The sequence below is a fragment of the Protopterus annectens genome, chromosome 14.part0, assembly GCF_019279795.1.
Source record: "Protopterus annectens isolate FY-2018-M chromosome 14.part0, PAN1.0, whole genome shotgun sequence".
Lineage (NCBI taxonomy): Eukaryota > Metazoa > Chordata > Ceratodontiformes > Protopteridae > Protopterus > Protopterus annectens.
This window is the reverse complement of record NC_056748.1, coordinates 1,142,650,308-1,142,669,563: the sequence shown is the minus strand read 5'-3', so window position 1 is coordinate 1,142,669,563 and position 19,256 is coordinate 1,142,650,308. Positions and strand designations below refer to the sequence as shown.

Below are 19,256 nucleotides of genomic sequence, written 5' to 3'. Positions count from 1 at the left end.
ACCAGGTCCCTTGGACAGTCCTCTCTTCAAAATGCTCCCCAACCCTAGAAGAGAAGAATCCATTGCGACCATACCAAGCAGACAGTGGAAGAAGAAATGGCCTCGAGAAGGACACCGGGGGTTGATCCCAATCACCACTACCTGATTTGATCTTGACATATATTTGCCAACAAGCTGGGAAACTCCACTGGATGAGTTATGTAAAGCCACTACACCACCCGTATCCACTGCAGAGAATTCATGTGGTACTTTGCCAGGGAGAGCTAAGGAGATGGCAGCTGCTATGTGCCCCAAGAGCTTAAAAAATAGTGATGCCAGAGTCTTCCTGTGAGACAGCAAAAGAATGGCTTGACAACAAAGGGCGGATACCCTGGAAGCTTTAGTGATAACCTATGAATTCTAGCATCTAAACAGGGTGAAGACTGAACTTTTAATAGTTGACACTGATCCCAAAGGAATGGCATTGACTAGCAATGCTCTCATACAGGTGGTTAGAAGCCAATCATCTAGGTAAGGTAAAACCTGGAACCTTGCAGCCTGAGCCAGGCTGCTATGACTGCCACTTACTTGGTGAACACCTGGGGGCAGCGATGAGACCAAACAGCAGCACTCTGAACTGAATGCCTGGCTCCCAGCTGGAAGAGCAGAAACCTCATGGAAGACCTCACTGTCTTTATATCATGTTAGGTATCCTTGAGGTTGATCAAGCACAATTAGCAGTCTTTATTCAAGACAAGCAGAATGGACTGCACTGTGACTATCCGGAAAGTGGTCTGTTTTACAAAGTGATCCAACTTGCTCAAATCCACAACTGGCCTCAGGTCTCTGTTCCTCTCCAGAACTAAAAAAAAAAAAAAAAAAAAACCTTAAATAGACCCTGTATCCACGCTGGTCTGGTGGGAACTCTTGGTGACCCAATTTTCTAACAGCTTCTGAATTTCGAAGGCTGCATCCCTTCTCTGATGGGTTGTGACATCTGGAAGATATTTGGAGTTTACCTTCATTGTATCCAAAAATGGAATTGTGTAATCTCCTAACATCACTATTAACACCCATGTGTCTGAGATGATGGCCTCCCAAGCTTCCGGGTGCAAAGCCAAATGACCCCTAACTGCCTCCAGAGCTGGACAGTCGGGCAGCCCATCAGGATTGCTGAAAGGGTTGCCCGATGAAAGTTCTATCAAAGCCCTAGTTCTCTGGACCACCCCTGTCATGCAGGCGATACCCATTCAGATTCAGATTGCACCCTTGCAGCAGGGGAAGCTTTCTGAAAAGGTTACTGAATTTTTTTTTTTAATTATATATAAAGAGGAGCGGTCCCCCCCTTAGGTTCCAAGAAAAGGTCCAATGAGGGGGTAGCAAAACACACTCCAATGGCAGACAGCATCCTTTCACCCTGCTCTCTCTCAGGCCCAAAAAGTGAAGAGCCATCATAGGGGGCATTAAAAAGGATGCTTAAAGCAGTCTACAAAATTACACAACCTCTTCTAAAAGTGGTGAAGCATGGCAATGCATCAGCAGCTTGGGACGTGCCAATAGCCGCATTAAAAAGCGGGCATTTGGACATGTTAGCAATGGACTGCAAGGTGGTCAACTTTGTTTCTAGAGTCTTTTGAAACTCCAGAGTCTGCTGTATTTTAAGCAGTCTTGACATTTTGACACAATGTCCTGCTGAAGTCTCATCAACCAAGTCAGGTACTTTAACACTCACTGCAAATGTGGCTGAGGTGTAGGAGCACTTCTCTAATCAGTCCATCACCCAAAGCTCCCTACTCAGGGGATGATCCCGTGAACTCTTTTCCAAGATGTCCTTCTTAGTGGCCACTGCTGCCACAACAGCATCAACAGTAGGACCCTTACTCCAGTATTGCCAGTCTTTGGGAGGGGGCCAAGATCTGTTCCAGTTTCTTCAGAATTGGTCGCACAGTATCAGACTCCTTCCATGCTATCTGGGACACCAAGTCAATAAGTCTGCTCAGAGGGGGGGATCCACCCAGGAAGCAGATGGGCCCACCCAGAAGGCCTCCAAAAATACTGATTCCTCCTGAGGCAGGGCTTGTCAGTGCAGCCCCCAAGCTGGCACAGCAGCTCCAAAAAAGACAGTCAAAACAGGAGTATGGGGGTGGGGGTGGGGGGTTAGGGAACTCCTCTCCTTCATCAAGGTCGGTATTCTTGGGGAGGGATTCCTTTGGGAAATCGAAGTGCTTCCTCTCAAACAGTCTCTTGCCAGAAACTTCCTGCCCTAGACAACTGGAAGGGGGGGGTTGCAGAAGATGCAGGTGGCCCTGACAGCACAGGAGATTGGAGACCCCCAGGAGTGAGTTGTCTCAGCGCAGATTGATGCATGCTCACAACTGCAGATGTTTAAGAGGAAGGGATACCAGCTGACCACTCCGTTCCCTGATAGGAAAACTCCAGCCTGCCCTGACGCCGAGATCAGGGCCAAACTATCGAGAGTAGATGAACCAAGTGGGAGGGACAACTCTGAAGCCCAAACCATCTACCCTGATCTAGAAACCCCTATCTTGAAGTGTCAGCTTGGAGATCCACTCATATCTGACACTACCAGAGCACAGCCTTCCCCACAGTCAGCACCATGGAAAATCAAGTCCGAGCTGTAGGATCCGATGACTGTGCCAAAGCCACTGGAAGAGCCGAAGATCTTGGGGCCTTCACACATCTGATGTACAGGATGAAAAAGGAGCTGATCATTTGGGGTCCTTAGAGTCCTCTTTAAAATCCCTGATCTCCTTTGTCAACCCTACCAGTCAGACAGGAAGAGGAATATGCACCAGCCAGCAACAGACCCTTGAGAACCCACTTGATCCTCCTCTCATTCATGGTTCTGGCGCCACATCTTTCACAGAAACACACTGAGTCGAGGTGAGCATCCCCAAGACAACAAATGCACAGGTTGTGCGAGCCTTGAGAGGGGAGCTTATGTCCACACACCACACACTTCTTGAAGCCCTCATCCATACCACATTAAAAATTAAACTAATTATAAAATCACAAAACAACACACACTATTCTACAAAGTACGAAAAATCTACAGTAATGACAAAACCTAACCCACACAAGGCAGGAAAAGCCCAGAACAGAACCCGCTACTTAAACCTAATGTACAAAATTAGACTAGCGAACCGAACCCTATACTAACAAAAAAGCACAGCAAAAAATCCACTACCAACAACTAATAAATACTAGGGTAGAGGAGAGAGAAAACCAGATTTAGCTAAAAGTACACAAAAAAAACACACTCCAACGGAGCTCAAGACCAAGATGCTGCCCAGGAAGGTGGCAAATGAGATCTGAGGTAATCCTAGTAGGCAAGGTAGAGGAGGCACAGCTCTGGGCAGCTGAAGTCTTTGGAAGATGGCAGGTCTTGTGCCAATAACACATAGTGTGAACCCAAATGGGAAAAAAAACATCAGATCAATGTATTATATACAGTTTGAAAACGTCAAACTTATTTTTCTCTTTACAAAATTTATAAGCAATAAGGGAAGTGCAGTTAACATTTCAAGCTTTTCAATGTAATTTTCAAATAAGTGGTCTTGTCAGACAACCAGACTTTCACTGAAAACAAGAGTACTTTTGCACACTTTCAAAGGAAAAAGTTGTTACCACCACCTAACATAACTTTACACAAGTAGGGGGCTATGCCATACATGCAGAAACAATCTGGGGGTGGCAACAGGCAAAGCTGAAGATGTCTGTGTTTGTGCACATAGTTTTTTTTTTTGTTAAACAGTGTAACCAAGAGTTTGTGATCTGTGTCAATGGTTAAAAACAAAAAAAAAAGAAAAAAAAAAACACATGACCAAACAGACTTACGCAATATCAACACATGGCCAAACAGACTTACACAATATATGAATTACAAAAATGAGATGGTTATTTTTTTCTACAGTTGTCAACACTTTTCCACATCAGGTATTACTGTACTAAATAAAACCATGTGACTTACCACCATCAGGAATTCCACATGAAAGCATATCATACCACACAGTGAAACATCACATGACAGGCCGCATTTGCCCATCAACTAAATGATGAACAGGCACATCAAGACATTGCAGCAAACTTTAGACTTCTGAAATTATATTTATTCTCCAGTTTTCCATGGCTACTATACCTCTTGTGCTAACCCCATCTGCTTTGATGACTATCAAGCCCCCTCAATGGATTTGAGCCCCATGTGTTCCTTTACTGGTGGCATCCATCTGGAGGTGGCATCATCCAAACAGACATCAGGGACTTTGGTGCTCTCAACAGCATCCAAGTAGAGACAGCATTTTGTTTTAATGAATGGACCTAGCTCCTCCCCTTGGGTAGTAACATGGACACCCACAGCAGTGTAGAAAGTGCATATGGCCACCAGTTTGCATCATGAACACTATGCATGGCTACAGTCAACAGCGTGGGTAGCCTACCCTTACCATCCCTGTGGTGGCTCCATGGCAGTAGACTCCCTCTTTGTCCTCCAGCAGAAATCCTGTCAGAGAGTTGCAGCAAGACTGACAGACACATTACTCGGGAGGAAGGGCATGCCCATCCCCCCAGCATGCACCTCAAACATCTGAGGCACTAATCAAACTCAAGTCACGCAGGCTACAGTCAGGGCTTTATCACTCTATGCTACTGGTAAGGCTAATATTGTACATATTTGCATAACAAATTATGTAAATAGTTGAATAAAGTTGCCAAGTTTGTTAGGGGTACTAAGCTACTTAAGTTAACTTACATTCAAATTCTCCATGTCTCAACCTCTTACAGCAAAAATTGTGAAGGCAGCCAAAAAATATGAGAGGGGGGAATTAAGGTCCAAAATCAAGAGTAGATTTAAAACTTTGTTCTTATAACTAGCTGCTAGATAAACAGGTTTTATATTGGGATGCATTTTCTGAAGAATATGAAAGATGAAACTCAAAGATCCGTGATTTAGTGACTTCAGTACTCAATAATTTGTCAGAAAACTTAACTTGTATGAGGAAAAGCCCAAAATCTGGACATTCTGCAACATTCTGGACAGTTGAGAGGTATGAGTCTAATAATTTCAACTAGTTTCAATCTAGGTATCACAAAATAAGCCAATTTACAATAATTCACAGGCATTAAGAAGCTTACATGTGCACACACTTTTTTTTCCAGCAAGAAAGGCCCACATCTGAGTAACAAAAGCCTAGGTTTGCTATCTGCTAGACCACTTACGAGTGCCTTCTAATGTACCACTTTCTTATATATTAAAATGTTAAAGTATATTTTCTAAAGTTTGAGTTTCAGAATTTACATAGTCAAACTAGGACAGTAACTTTAAATTATCAAATGTGGTGTTTTCTCATGTTCCTTATAATTAAACTTTTGCATCAAGTCCCAGTATTTTTATGTTCCCCTGCTCAAGTGTTAAACATACTGTAAGCTGGGTGGAAGCCATATTACTTACTTCTCTGTACTTCATCACCTATACTATAGTGACAATGCATATGAATCAATATCACAATTCACAGACTTCGAGCACAATTTCTACCATCAATGGGCAATTTTTTTTTTTTGCATTTTCACTCTGTGCACAGGTTCTGCAGTCTCTTTTGTTCTTTTTGTTACTAAGAGCATTAGATGAGCACTATGCTTTAGACTTCTTTTTAACTCTTTCAATCTTGGTTTTCTTAAAACATTAAATATTTTCTTATAACTCTTAGCAGACATCCATTTCTACTACAAGCATGTCAACTAATTATATAGTTCTTCCTGCAGATTTAAACAATTAAACAGGAGAATCAAACTCCTCGAAGATGTGAATATGATTAGAAAAAAAAAAATTAAAAACACACCAGAAATTTAAATTTTTATGAAGGGATTGAAAAAACTAAAATAAAAAAGCAGTTTGTTAATCAGAATCTACAATTTATTGAGTTGAAAAGTGAGTAGATAACATGTAAATGTCAACTTGTTCAGACATCAGACATGGAAGAGTGAAAATCAAAGTTGTAATACTAATATGTCAGGTTACAAACTGTACATGAAGGATTAGAAAGGAACAGTAAATGGAGATGATGTTCTGCAAGCAAGAGGAGGTAAAGGTAACAGCTGATGAACAAAATGGTGGAAGCATGGAGCATTATGGGTCACCCTAAAGACCCACATAGTAATACAATCTATGGAACTCAATAGTGGTGCAGCAGTTAGCGTTGCCACCTCACAGCAAGAGGATCTCTGGTTCGATCCTCGGCTGGGGTGCCTTCTGTGTGGAGTCTGCACGTCCTCCCTGTGGTCGCCTGGGTTTCCTCCAGGTGCTCTGGTTTCCTCCCACACCCCAAAGACATGCTGTAGATGGATTGGATACTCTAAATTGTCCCTAGGCATGAGTGTGTGCGCCTTCCGTGGAAGGTTGGGCGCCGGGCTGGCAACCTGACACTGTAAAACTCCACTGCCAATCATGAGCATACAGGTGATCTGCTGTGGCGACCCCTAACGGGGAAAAGCCGAAAGAAGAAGAAGAACAAGCTCCTTAACCAAGAAATAGTAAAAGTAAAATAAATAAAAATAAACAACAAATTGTTACAATGGCAAACAGTAACAGACAATGCTGTTGGTGCCTCAACATGCCAGGAAAATTAGAATCCATCCACTTTAGATGCACACAGAAGCAATTAACTTCCAATGCCCTCTGTGGGGTAGAAGTGAAACAACTAATACTGCAGCCTCACGTGTTACAGCATATTCAGGGACTTAGCGTTTTAAAAATGAACTTAGAACAAGATTTTGAGATGCGGGTGACCAATCATCCAAGGAGAAGGGACAGGTTTACATATAGATTTTAACAAATAATTCAAAGCCCACTCATGAAAATGAAAATAGTTACATACTCATGATAATGCAAACGTATCAAGAAGAGGAGCTGCCCATGTACAGAACCATAACAGGACAGCATGACAAATTATCAAAGCATGAAACAATGAAGCACGATTTACTAAATCTGTCCTCCCAAGCTGTCTAAGCATCAAAATTCCCCTTCACTGGAAATATAACCTAATACAAGGAGGATGGGTTATATTTAACTGATGGGAATGGGACAGTCTCCTCTGCTTGGAGTGTCAGAGCAATCCCCTACTCAGAAACAGTTTTCTACAAAGGACAGCATTATGGTTGAAAAGTGTCCACTGACCAGTCTACTTATTCAGTTAATATTGAAATAAAAATAAATAAATAAAATAAGCAATCTACTATAGCGGCAAAACATCACCTCATGAAGCTTAACAACAAGGCAGATAGAAGAAAAAAATATATATGGTTCCCAAGGAAGGTGAAAATTCAGAAAATATATGAAACCACAGCAAGGCAGGAAACCACATCAGCTGAAACATGAGGAGACAGAAAAGTTCAACGTAAAAAAATATATATGGTTCCCAAGGAAGGTGAAAATTCAGAAAATATATGAAACCACAGCAAGGCAGGAAACCACATCAGCTGAAACATGAGGAGAAATTCAGAAAATATATGAAACCACAGCAAGGCAGGAAACCACATCAGCTGAAACATGAGGAGACAGAAAAGTTCAACGTAAAAAAAAAAAAAAAAACATGAAAAGCAAGCAACATTACCATCCATAGACTCCAAGAAAGCAGGTATAATTAGACTTTGTAAGAGCAGAAAAACTTGTTGATCAGTTAGCTTAATCTCTGTGGTAATGAAGAAGCCCCTTCCAAATGAAAGTCATGCTTAACACCTGAAGACAGTCTGGTATTCAGAGCAGAGGATAAAGGCTCTGATTTGTTAAGAAGCTGCTTTTTGTAGTCCATGGTTGGATTCGCCCTGCCTACCTTGCGAATCTGATCAAATTAACTAGACACTGCTCTGAGGAAATGGTTTTCTCCAGGGTATCCTGTTCAGCATAACTAGAAACTTATAAGGGGAATGAATTAAACATTTTAAATATATATTACCAAGCACAAAATAAAGTATGGGAGGGATCCCAAACATAACAAAGGGAACAGAAATTGGAAAAAAGCAAGTCAAAGAAGAGAAAGACTATGTAATATGGAATTGAAACTTGTGCGAAGTTTTTACAAACTAGGGCAAGACAGAAATAATGATACCAGTCATCACGGATGCTCTGGATGGAAGAGCTCATCCACACATTTTGCAAACCTTTTCTTCATAAAAAAAGGACTTATTGAAGACTGATAACACCATGGAAAAAACAGGATAAAGCTCAGAATTCTAAGGACTAAAGAAGAAACTAATGAAACTATTGGCTAAACTCTTACCGTGTCACTAAAGATGGTGTGGTCCCCATGCACTGTAAGTAGGTGTATTCAGACTTCATTAAAATGTGATCAGAGAAACCTGTAGAGGTCAGTTAACTTCATATCAAAGGTAGGAAAAATGATGGGTCTCCTCCTAAAAGAAAGGCACATTTAACATGGTGAAGCAAACAGACTTGGGACCCTCGGATTCACAGCAGTCATCTCCTATGGAGTTGCTTCAAATGGTTGACCACCACAGCAAAAAAAAAAGGGATTATAAATGTACTTGATCTAGACTTTATTAAAGCATATGGAGTGGCACACAGAGTATTAATACAGAAGTTAGTCAGCTCTGAATGGGTGGCAAGGTAGCAATATGGGCAAAAAGCTGGCTAAGCAATGGATTATACCGAGGAATGGCACGCCACATGTATAGTAGGGAAAATGACTTATTACTGGAGCCTCACGTGGAGTAACAGTAAAGCTGATTGCTATTAACATAAGTGAGTTTGTAGAGAGGTTAGAAAGGAAGGTGTCTCTTTAGATAATCTAACAGGATGCCTAATGGAAACATTTTGAGAGAAGGCAAGACCTGTCAAAAACTGCATAAAACAGTTCAAAATGGGGTGGCATCTATTTAATAAAAACAAATGCAAAAGCAAATTAAAGACATAATCCAGGGGGAAAATTACAAATTTGACTGAAGCTGTCAACAACATAAGTGGATTGCTAAATGAATTGTACTAACAGTAGAAACAGGGATATTATAATTCCTCACTACAAAGATGGAGACCATCTTTATTACTAAAGTTGAACTGTGATAATACTTGCTATCATTTCTCTGACAGTTTTACTACTGTTTAAAATACTGTTATGTTGTTATGTGGAGCTTTTTGCCCCGGGCCTCTGCTGAAAATTGGCAAATTTGCCCAGTCGGACCTACCCGGTAAACAAATGTTAAATAAATAAAAACTTGACAGCTGCACACTATATATGCAAGGTAGCAAATAGGACAGACTTTCTACTGAGAAGGGCGACCCAAATAATGCAAGGTGTACATAACAATATTTACAAGGAAAAGTATAGAAAATAGTATTTAAATGCCTGAGAAATGGATAGTGAGGGCTGATGTGGCAAAGGCCTTTCATTATACTAAAGTGAATTAACAGGGTTCATAAGGGTAGTATCTTTAGAAGGACACAGGAACAGCACTAGGCAACTGATTACAGGGACCATAAGATGCTTAGTGACTTTATAGCTTAAAGCAAAAATACTTAAACTGCACATAAACGAGCAGGTACAGTCTGAAAGAGAGAGGGCAACTCAAACAGGAAGGTGCATGCCTTTTCACAAAGAAAGCTGTGGATTTGAAAAACAGCCTCCCATATACGGCAGACGAGAATTCATAATGATACAGAAGAAACAAAACAATAGCATAAAGGAGTAATGTGGTAAATACAAGCTGACCTACAATAAGATTCCCCATGGAGTGGGGGAATAGCACAGTGTTAAGACCAAAGAAGTCTTCATCTGTTTTACTGTGTTAAAAAAAATCATTTCACCCATGTTGCAGTATGTGTGTGTATTTTGTGATGGGCTTGTGCCAGGAAGGAAAGTGCATGTATATATCAGTAAACAAGCTAGCAAATGTACTGACTATATATGAAACTATCTGCATCTCTCAAGAATTTTCTATAAAGCTGATTTTGTTGAGAGTATTCTCCATGATTAATGCAGGATTAAATGGATGATCTGGATCCCACATTAACTGCAGTTTCCATTAATGCCATTATGACTCTGAGTAACAGTCTCACAATTTTTATTCCAGACTACTTGCTCTTCTAGACAACCTCCATTTCTTTTCAAAACCATATACTGCAGCATCTTTTTCGAACATAACATCACAGTACAGTTATAAAAGTGTTGTGATCCGTGGTGGTGGTGCTGCGGTAGTGTTGTCGCCTCACAGTAAGACGCTCTCCGGTTCGATTCTCAGCTAGAGCATCTTCTGCGTGGAGACATGCGTGAATGGGCGTACCTTCGTTGAAGGTTGTGCATCAGGGCTGGTAACTCGGCACATAAAAATCAACTACCAATCATTAGCGGACCGGAGTTCCGCTTTGGCGACCCCTAACCGGGAAAAGCTGAAAGACGCAACAAGTGTTGTAGTATACAAAGTTGCTGTTGCATCGTAAGTATGCCACATTGCTGGTAAAACAGTATCCAAACTGGATTAGAATGTAACCAACAGCAGAAGCATAGTTACATGCAAAAAATATTTCCTAATGGTTCATTCAGTACCAAGCTTTCCAATATTGACATTACAGCTCTATCTCAAATTGTGAGACTCCTAAACCATCTTTGCCAAAAGGACTGAGTCTTTTGGCAATAAACACTGCCAAATTATGTACCAAACTACAGATAGTCAAGATTATCCCAACTTAAGTATTCACACTACAGCCTTTTTCCCAGCAGTTTTACAGGACTCCCTCCAGCTTTTTCACAGTCCACAGGAATGATCTACAGTAGAGCTCTTCTTGCTAACAGTTAAACAAACACACAGAAACAGACACACACGCACCCTCCATGAAGTAAAGAATAAAGCTCTGGCTACAACCTAGAGAAGCAGTATTTGATTTAGGGGCATAGGGGGCTGAAGAAACTGGAGGGGGACGATGGAGTGAGAGGCTGATGTCAGCTGGTCCATCTGGAAGAGGGCAGTCCATCTTGATGACTGACATGAAGTAAAGTCAATCACGCAGACAGTAAAATAAACCCATTCAAGGCACAGCCAACCTCCTTCGTGGCTCACTTCTCTTCAAACTGTTACACCAACGCCCCCCACCCACCCAATCAGACTACACAGAACCCACACTACAACCTAAGAAGCCAATCCACTAATGACCCTACCCTCATAACTCCATCCACCGAACTTCATTCTACAGACCACAGCTTCTCCACAGTCAACATCACCAGATCTTACTGAAATCCGAGACTACAAACAGTTTGAACATCAGTTCAAACAACACCTAACTGAACAATACAAGTGTGCACATGAGAACACAGGCCTTGTCATCAAACTCCCATGGGAGCACTATTACATTCATCCCAGAAAACCTTGGCTGCTTAATCAAACCTCTCCTTTGTATAAACTCATACTGCCAGCTTCCTCATCTTCCCCATCCATTCCTTACTGTATATCTAACATTCACTTCTCATGCTATTAATGTCAACTTGTGGCAATTTCTAGTGCTCAGCGTTTATGAATTTCCTCCTCTTAACTAAGTTTAAGCTACCATCAAAAAGTGTACCTATTATGAAAGCATGCCGGCTGCATGACAGCAAAGTGCTCGAATAATAGCATTCGGCCAAAATGCTCATTTGTTAAATACAAATGTTGTGGATGGGGTTTTGCCCTTGGTCCAAGACACAACAACCTCAGAGATGATTATGTTAAGTCTAGACGCACATGCCTGTTTTGGGTGTGTTGGTCTTCCATGTCAAATCAGCCTCAGAAAAGTCTGGGAATACAGATTGTGAAAATAGTTTAAGGGTGTGGGAGCCCTACCTCCCTACATACACACACACACACGCACAAAACCAGTTTCACATTTCAGTGATAAAAGCGTGTAATGTGTGCTTACACAAAAGATCAAAACAACAATTTGGTAATTTTGCAATTCCCACACTTAGCAAACTCATTTACATCCCCAGTACTGTAGCAGTCTATATTCCTCCTTAACTTACTCTGTTTTTTGTAGCCTTAAGTTGTACTTAAACCCTGCAAATCTGTTACAGAAAAGTAAGGATTATGAAAAACTCACTATGAGGAAAGATATCATGGATGGCACTACACTGGGGCACGTGTCCCACCTGTGAATAAGTGTGCAGCAGAGAGACAGAGGCCGAGCCCCCAGAACGATTCAAATATTTTTTAGTGTTACAAAAGGACAGCATGTCCAAGAATTAAAAAAAAAATTCTTCGTCCTTGTCTGCCCCATGATCAAGGTAATATTACATGGGTATATATCCTGCATCCTATTACCATGCAGCAATGCTAGTGTTCTCCTGGCAATCTCTAGTCACATTAACTACAGACTGCTACATGGAAATGACATGCGTGCAAACCTTCAAGGACATCTATTCACTTCATCAGATATGATTAGTTTATACACTGGCAGGAAAGCCAGACAGAACTGCGGGCAACAGACACTGCCCACAACAGAATATACATATTTTTCTTTTTATTTAGATTTACAGCAGTTAACATTGAGGCTTGGGGTGGAGGCATACTTGCTAAATGTCCCACATCTTTCCTTATGTTTTAATCTTCTTCTTGTAAAGTGTGAAACTTTCTCACACATTCCTGAAGGCTTCCTTTCCCTTACCTCACGTGCACCTCACTGTGAGGAATATTACCCATCCCGAGTCTTAAAAATTCTGCATTCCACACTGTTCCATACTGAAAGGATTTGAGACACATTATTTACTAAGAGATTTATTTTTAAGAAATATCTACAGTAAAGAATGCTGAAGAATACTGAATTACATTACTTCAACAAAATTACTTTTTAAGTGTAAAGGAACAATTAATCATAGTGTAAGCTTCCTGGTTGAGGACATTAGTAAAAATTTCAAAGATTCCACATTTTTCCAATTTGTTCCACATTGTAAAAGGCAGTTTTCCACATTTCGGGGATGGATTTTTGTGAGTTATAGCAGTCATCCAAGTTCCAAACTTCATATTCTTCACAAAATACTGATGAAAAACCTATTTTCTAAGTATACAAGAACAACACTTAAAATCTATCCCTGATTTTGAATCTTTGCCTCCCATTATTTTTTTTTGGCTTTGTTCCTGATTCTTGAGATCAGAAGTTGAGATATGAGGGGAATTACATTTAGCAGCACCTTAAGCCCAGAAACTGTTACCTGAAATACAGTGCTGCGTCTTATTTTTTACTGCTTTGGCAATCACACCTATACCTAAAATCATCTACATTTGAGGATAGGGAGGCAGCATAGCTTTCAACTGTACCTCATTATGAGGATATTGCCTCAGTTTGTGAGTTTGAGTGTTAAAGTTTCCATGTTCCATACTGAAAAAAAAACTAATAGCCAAAGCAAGCAATTAAGGTTGCCATTGAGGGAGGCTTTCAGGGAGGGTAAAGACTGAGCTTGGTATCTGAAAGCTCCATGTTGCAGTATGTTATTGGGACTGGTTCTTTCACAGTTTCTAGCAAAAAAACTAGATAGGTATGTGTTTTAAAGAGAAAGTTTGACAACTTGATGCATTGACACTTTCTGTCACACAACTTTCTAGTATATTTAAGCGGGTTTTACTGGGACGTCTTATTCTGATGAAGTTCTTGTAATGGGAACGAAAGGGCAAAATCATTACATTTTGTCAACTACTTCTTTTTTTACTTGTATCATTTTCCTTTTGTAACATTTGACCTACTCTTTGGCTTGTTCGTTTATACCCAGATATAAAAAACACACCAAAAACAAAGGGGATGGAAGGAGGGAATGGCTACTGCAGAAGTTATCACTCAAACATCTACTATCGTGGTATGTTTACTTACACAATTGTACATAATATTGATCACTGTTGCAGTAGCCTTATCTATTTGGTTATATTACCTAGCTTACTGCATTTTGGAGGTGGAAGGGTCCAGGACCCCCTGAAGAATGGTTCTAGTAAAGCCTGATCTACACCTAGACAAGAAATTTGAGAAAGTGATTTGTAAAAGTACGTACAGAAGACCAAGTTGCTGCTCCTAGAATCCAACCATTTCCAAAAAGCTATGATGATGCCAAGGCCCTTGCACAGGAGACCCTGCCTGGAATAGTTTCACTGCGGTGAGTATAACAAAGGGGTAATGCCATTAGACAACCATTTAGAAATATGGTGTTTTGACACAGGTTGACCCTTCTTACCTTGGAGAAATGAACAATTGTTCTGAAAGAAACCCTGTCTCTGGGGAAAATGATAGAGGGTTGACTCACCAGAGGAGCATGCAACTCAGATACCCTTTGCAACGGTAAAAGCAATCAGTAAAACTGTTTTCCATGTTAAAAACCTCAAGTCAGCCAGGTTAGCTAGTTCAAATGGAGCAAGTCTTAGCTTCTCGAATACAAAATTAAAATCCCAAGGAGGAGTCAACTGTTTTCTTGGAGGCGTCTTATGCAAAACCCACTTTAAAAAACATTTTAACAGAAGAATGGATTGGAAGAGATGGATCCGTGGACATACAAGCTAGAAAAAAACAATAGAGCCTTCATGGAAGACTAAGAAAGGCCATATGATACTAACTCACACAAACACTGTAAAACTAGAGAACAAAGTGGTCCTAAATGGGCGCTGGTTGTGCTGTTGGCATCAACTGGAAAACCTTTTCCCACTTACTAATAGGAGTTTCTAGTAATAGGCTTTCTTGCCCCAGTTAGTACCTGCTGCACGTCCACAGTAAACAGGTGCCTAAATGGAATTAAGATTCTCCGGTTCGATCCTCGGCAGGGATGCCTTCTGTGTGGAGTCTGCATGTTCTCACTGTGGTCGCGTGGGTTTCCTCCGGGTGCTCCGGTTTCCTCCCACATCCCGAAGACATGCTGTAGGTGGATTGGACACTCTAACTTAGCCCTAGGTGTGAGTGTGTGCGTGCCTTCTGTGGAAGGTTGGGTACGGGCTGGCAACTCAACACAGTAAAACTCCACTGCCAAACATGAGCGGACAGATGATCCGCTGTGGCGACCCCTAACCGGAAAAAGCCGAAAGAAGATCATCCAGGCAGTCAGGTGAAGTAGACTGGGGGTGTATCAAACACCCCCTGTTCCTGTATGCAGGGGTGTAGCCAGAGATTTATATTTTGTACTCAAACCTAATGTTGCTGCCCCCACTACCCACTTGTCATTTTAAAAATGTACTCAGCCCTCAACATGCTATCCCCAGATGCATGGGAAGAAGCACGTTATTTTCAACGGTTACAATTTATTTCCATAAAAAGCTAGTTTTAGAGGTGTATTCCTTTTGCACAACAATTCTTTGTGTATACTATACTGTAAACATTCATTTACACAGTTCTAAACATTCTGTGCTTGTTGAGTGTTGACATTTGCAAGAGATGCTCAGAAAAAAATTTACTCATTTCAGTACACTGAGTATGCTTAGCTACATCATTGCCTGTATGAGGATCTTACATTCTACAGAGAGAGACCTGCATGCTATTGAGTGATATGGTGTGAAATGCTGAGGTGGGAGTCAAGAAAACCCATTGCCAAAGTCCAATTATAACAAAATATACTGGAAATACTATAAGGTTTTTGTTTGTAATTATGAAAATACAATAGGCAATATTCCCATATATACTTGTTGTTGCGTCTTTCGGCTTTTCCCGGTTAGGGGTCGCCACAGCGGAACTCCGGTCTGCTAATGATTGGCAGTAGATTTTTTACATGCCGAGTTGCCGTCCCTGACGCACAACCTTCAACGAAGGTGCGCCCATTCACGCATGTCTCCACACAGAAGACTCTCTAGCTGAGAATCGAACAAGACGTCTCATTGTGAGGCGACAACGCTACCGCAACACCACCACCGCAGCATTCCCATATATACTAATACTTCAAAAACAAGTGACTTACAAACTACTGCATGGCAACAGGTGAAACCTTATATATTGTTGAAGAAATTTGTCACTAACATTTGCACTATAAGTTGCACATTTTGAGAGATAATCTGTGTTACTTCATATTTCTAATTATACAAATCAAGGACGTGTTTTTATATTTCTGTAAATATCTCACTACGCATGCATCCGGAGAGGAATTTACTTTCTGTCATGTCGGATCTGTTAAGTATTTTGTGAACAATAAAAGCTAGCTTCTTCGGGAAAGATATTACGAGTGACTACGCAGAGCACAGACGACAAATTACAAACACATTAAATATATCTACATTCCGACCCACCGGTATCCTGCAGTCCCAACACCTTTCTCACTCGACGCGAAGGTAGTAATCTACTTTAACCCCACTGACACACGTCAGCATCCTCCTAATAGCTTTTACTGGCCCACAAGCTGGTCTTTCTAGTTAGGAGAGGGACCAAAAATCTCTCTGTGGAAAGTACTGTCTGTATGTGAACTTCTCACGTTCATTAATGATGGGACACGCCCATGGTCAGAGTCCAAGCGCATGTCAAAATGGGAAACGAGGGGTGGACGACAACAACCTATAACAAAACCGCGAAGAGTGAACTGGACACGTACCCAGACTTATTACCACACCGGGCAACAAAACTGCGAGCCAACAGCTAAGCAGGAAAAAAAGTATTTCGAGAACCTTCTGCGGCGCCGCAGTGGCCAAGTAAGGCAGGATTGGTTCAAGTTAAAAAAAAAAAAAACTCACATTAGTTAATCTGTGAACTACTAGCGCAAGTCTGAGTTTTAGTTAAAGGTTATCCTGCTGTTATCACGTCAGTCAAACCTCAAATAAAAGTGAACACGCCACGCCAGATTGCAGTTTCATTTGGGATTAGCAGCAAACACATATAAATACTTTCGTGAACACTTAATACTGGCAGAGACGTTTATGCTTGGGAAGGGGGCTAGTGTTAGTACGCATAATCCAACCACTGACTCTTTTTACTTCTGCTGTGTTTGTCAAGAATGAAGTCCCAGGCCTTCATGTTGTTATTTCCTTTTCCTGTTCAGGTACTATACTGACGAATGTTACTGTTCCTTCACCATCTGTGCTGTCCTGTGGTAGTTAAAAAAAGGGGAACATTCTGAAGAAATTAAGAATAACTGGGTTGTGAGTGACGTGGGTTTTGCTGTATTCTTGCGGCCACTGGCCAGTAGAATATAACAAAACCGTGACGTGGTTCAGATGTATAACTGAACGTATAAAAGCATAATCAAAATCTGTAATTAAACATCTGAAGGATTAGCGTTGCAGCCTGCTTACTTAAAAAAAAAAAAAAAAAAAAAAGACATACTACTTCTTTTGCCTTCATACCTGACGATCCGCAGGCATTGAAATACTCTTTACATTCCCAGTAAGAATGTGTGGAATACCACTTTGCCAAATGTTTAAAAACAGAGCGTGACAAAAATGATGTAAAGTTATAAGCACGTTATTAGACAGTGTAAAATCTGTAGACTTTAGTGACCCTTTTGCTAAATGCTACCTCTAAAGATCATTTATTTGTGCTTCAGAAAAAGGGAGCTGTGAGGTCTGTTTCCTCATGTAGTGTGTTTGCCTGTGTACTATACAGCTTCAAAATTCATAGTGATGAAGGTGACTCTGAGAGACCAGATGGCTTCTTCGCCTCCAATGCACAAGGTACAAGGTTCGATCCTGACCTCCGACTAATGCCTGTTTGGAGTTTGCATGTTCTCTTTGTGTCTCCGTGGGGTTTCTCCTATGTTCGAAAAACATGCTGAGTGTTTCCATCTCAAACTCACCAATGAATGGAGCTGTGGGCAGCAGCACAGACTCTACATGGTGCCCAATGGGGGGAAGAGTTGTAAAAAGACCAACCGCCTTGGGCATCTATTGTGGTGCGCAGTATCCTCAAGATAGGAGAACACGGATCACAAACTGCGTGCCGTGGCAGGGCTAGCCACTCGGTGTAAAATATGGCTCTAGGTGATTCGGTCATGTTGACTGTCACCAAAAAAATGGGCATGGGTAGTTACTGGTGGCCTACTCTCTGACCCACGCCAGTGACCCATGCTAACAGTGGGAGGGGTATATGTGCCCCTATTGGCCAGTGTGTGCCCGCCATAAAAAAAGTCCAGCAACTGGCTCTGTTGAGAGAAAGCTGGACATAAAACCTGCCAAACATGAACTGAGAATTGCTACGCTTAATGTAGGTTCACTGACGGGACGCAGCTTAGAAGTGGATGACATGATGATACAGAGGAGGCTGGACATCCTATGTATCCAAGAGACGAGATGGAAGGGCAGTGCAACAAAGCCACTTGACTTGGGATCCAGACTCTACTACTCAAGTGGTGGACAGGCTAGAAATGGTGTAGGAATTATGGTGAGACAGAGGCTTCAGAAGTCAGTGAGGGATATCATCAGAATTAATGACAGACTCATGGCAATCAGACTCCAGTGTAATGATATGACAATATTCATAATCTCAGCCTATGCCCCACAGCAGGGTTGTGATACTGAGGAAAAGAGTGCATTCAGACAGCAGTTGCAGGACCTACTAGATAAAGCAGGACAACATGAATTGGTGTTGATAATGGGTGACTTAAATGCACATATCGGGACAGACAGAACAGGATATGAGGACTGCCTGGGTCCACATGGGTGGTAGGAATAAAGAAGGAGAAGCCATTCTAGACTTCTGTCTGGCAAATGGCTTGATAGTAGCCAACACATGGTTCAGAAAGAGACAGTCACAAGATCACATACAAGAGTAGCCAACATGCAACTCAGGTAGACTTCCTCCTAGTAAGGAAAAGACACTGGGGTAGAATCCATGATTGCAAAGTCATCCCCAGTGAAACAGTTGGTTCACGGCATAAACCACTAGTTGCCACAATCAGCTGCAAGCAGTGGTCAGAGACGGCTCTAAGATCAAAAGAGACCAGGCTGAAGACCTGGAAGTTGACTGGAGAGAGCAGTTCAAGGAATTACTCGGGGCTCTAGCACCCCAAGAAGAGAAGGAAATAGGTGGAGTTGAAGAAGAGTGGCAGTGCCTAAAAACAGCATGTGTTAGGACTACAGAAAAGATATGTGGCCGAGTGATATGTGATACAAGCCAGACGGGACGCTTGTCAGAGTGAGTAAGGTGTGTGTGTGTGTGTGTGTTTTGTTAGAGTCCTGAAGTATTCCTGGTATCTTTATCTTGTGCTGATGTTTTATAATCTGGTGTTGATTTACCTGGCTTCTGATACAATTGTATGGTTTTGTTATCTGTTCATGCTAGTGAAAGTTATACTATTTAAAGCAAAATCGCTGCTTGAAAGTCAAACATTCACAGCTTTCTG

At 41.4% G+C, this 19,256-nt stretch overlaps 1 protein-coding gene across 2 annotated transcripts in view; it reads right to left on the bottom strand.

Annotated features, from left to right (window-relative positions):
- LOC122789461 (peroxisomal N(1)-acetyl-spermine/spermidine oxidase-like) overlaps window positions 1-17,585 on the bottom strand; it is a 474,880-nt gene extending 457,295 nt beyond the window's left edge. The window contains exon 1 of one of the 2 annotated variants that reach the window (XM_044056939.1): window positions 16,515-17,585. The gene's annotated coding sequence lies outside the window, so the exon portion shown is untranslated. Of the gene's footprint in view, window positions 1-16,215 lie in introns of both variants that reach the window. The other variant, XM_044056936.1, reaches the window with a different exon arrangement.
- Window positions 17,586-19,256: the final 1,671 nt, after the last annotated feature.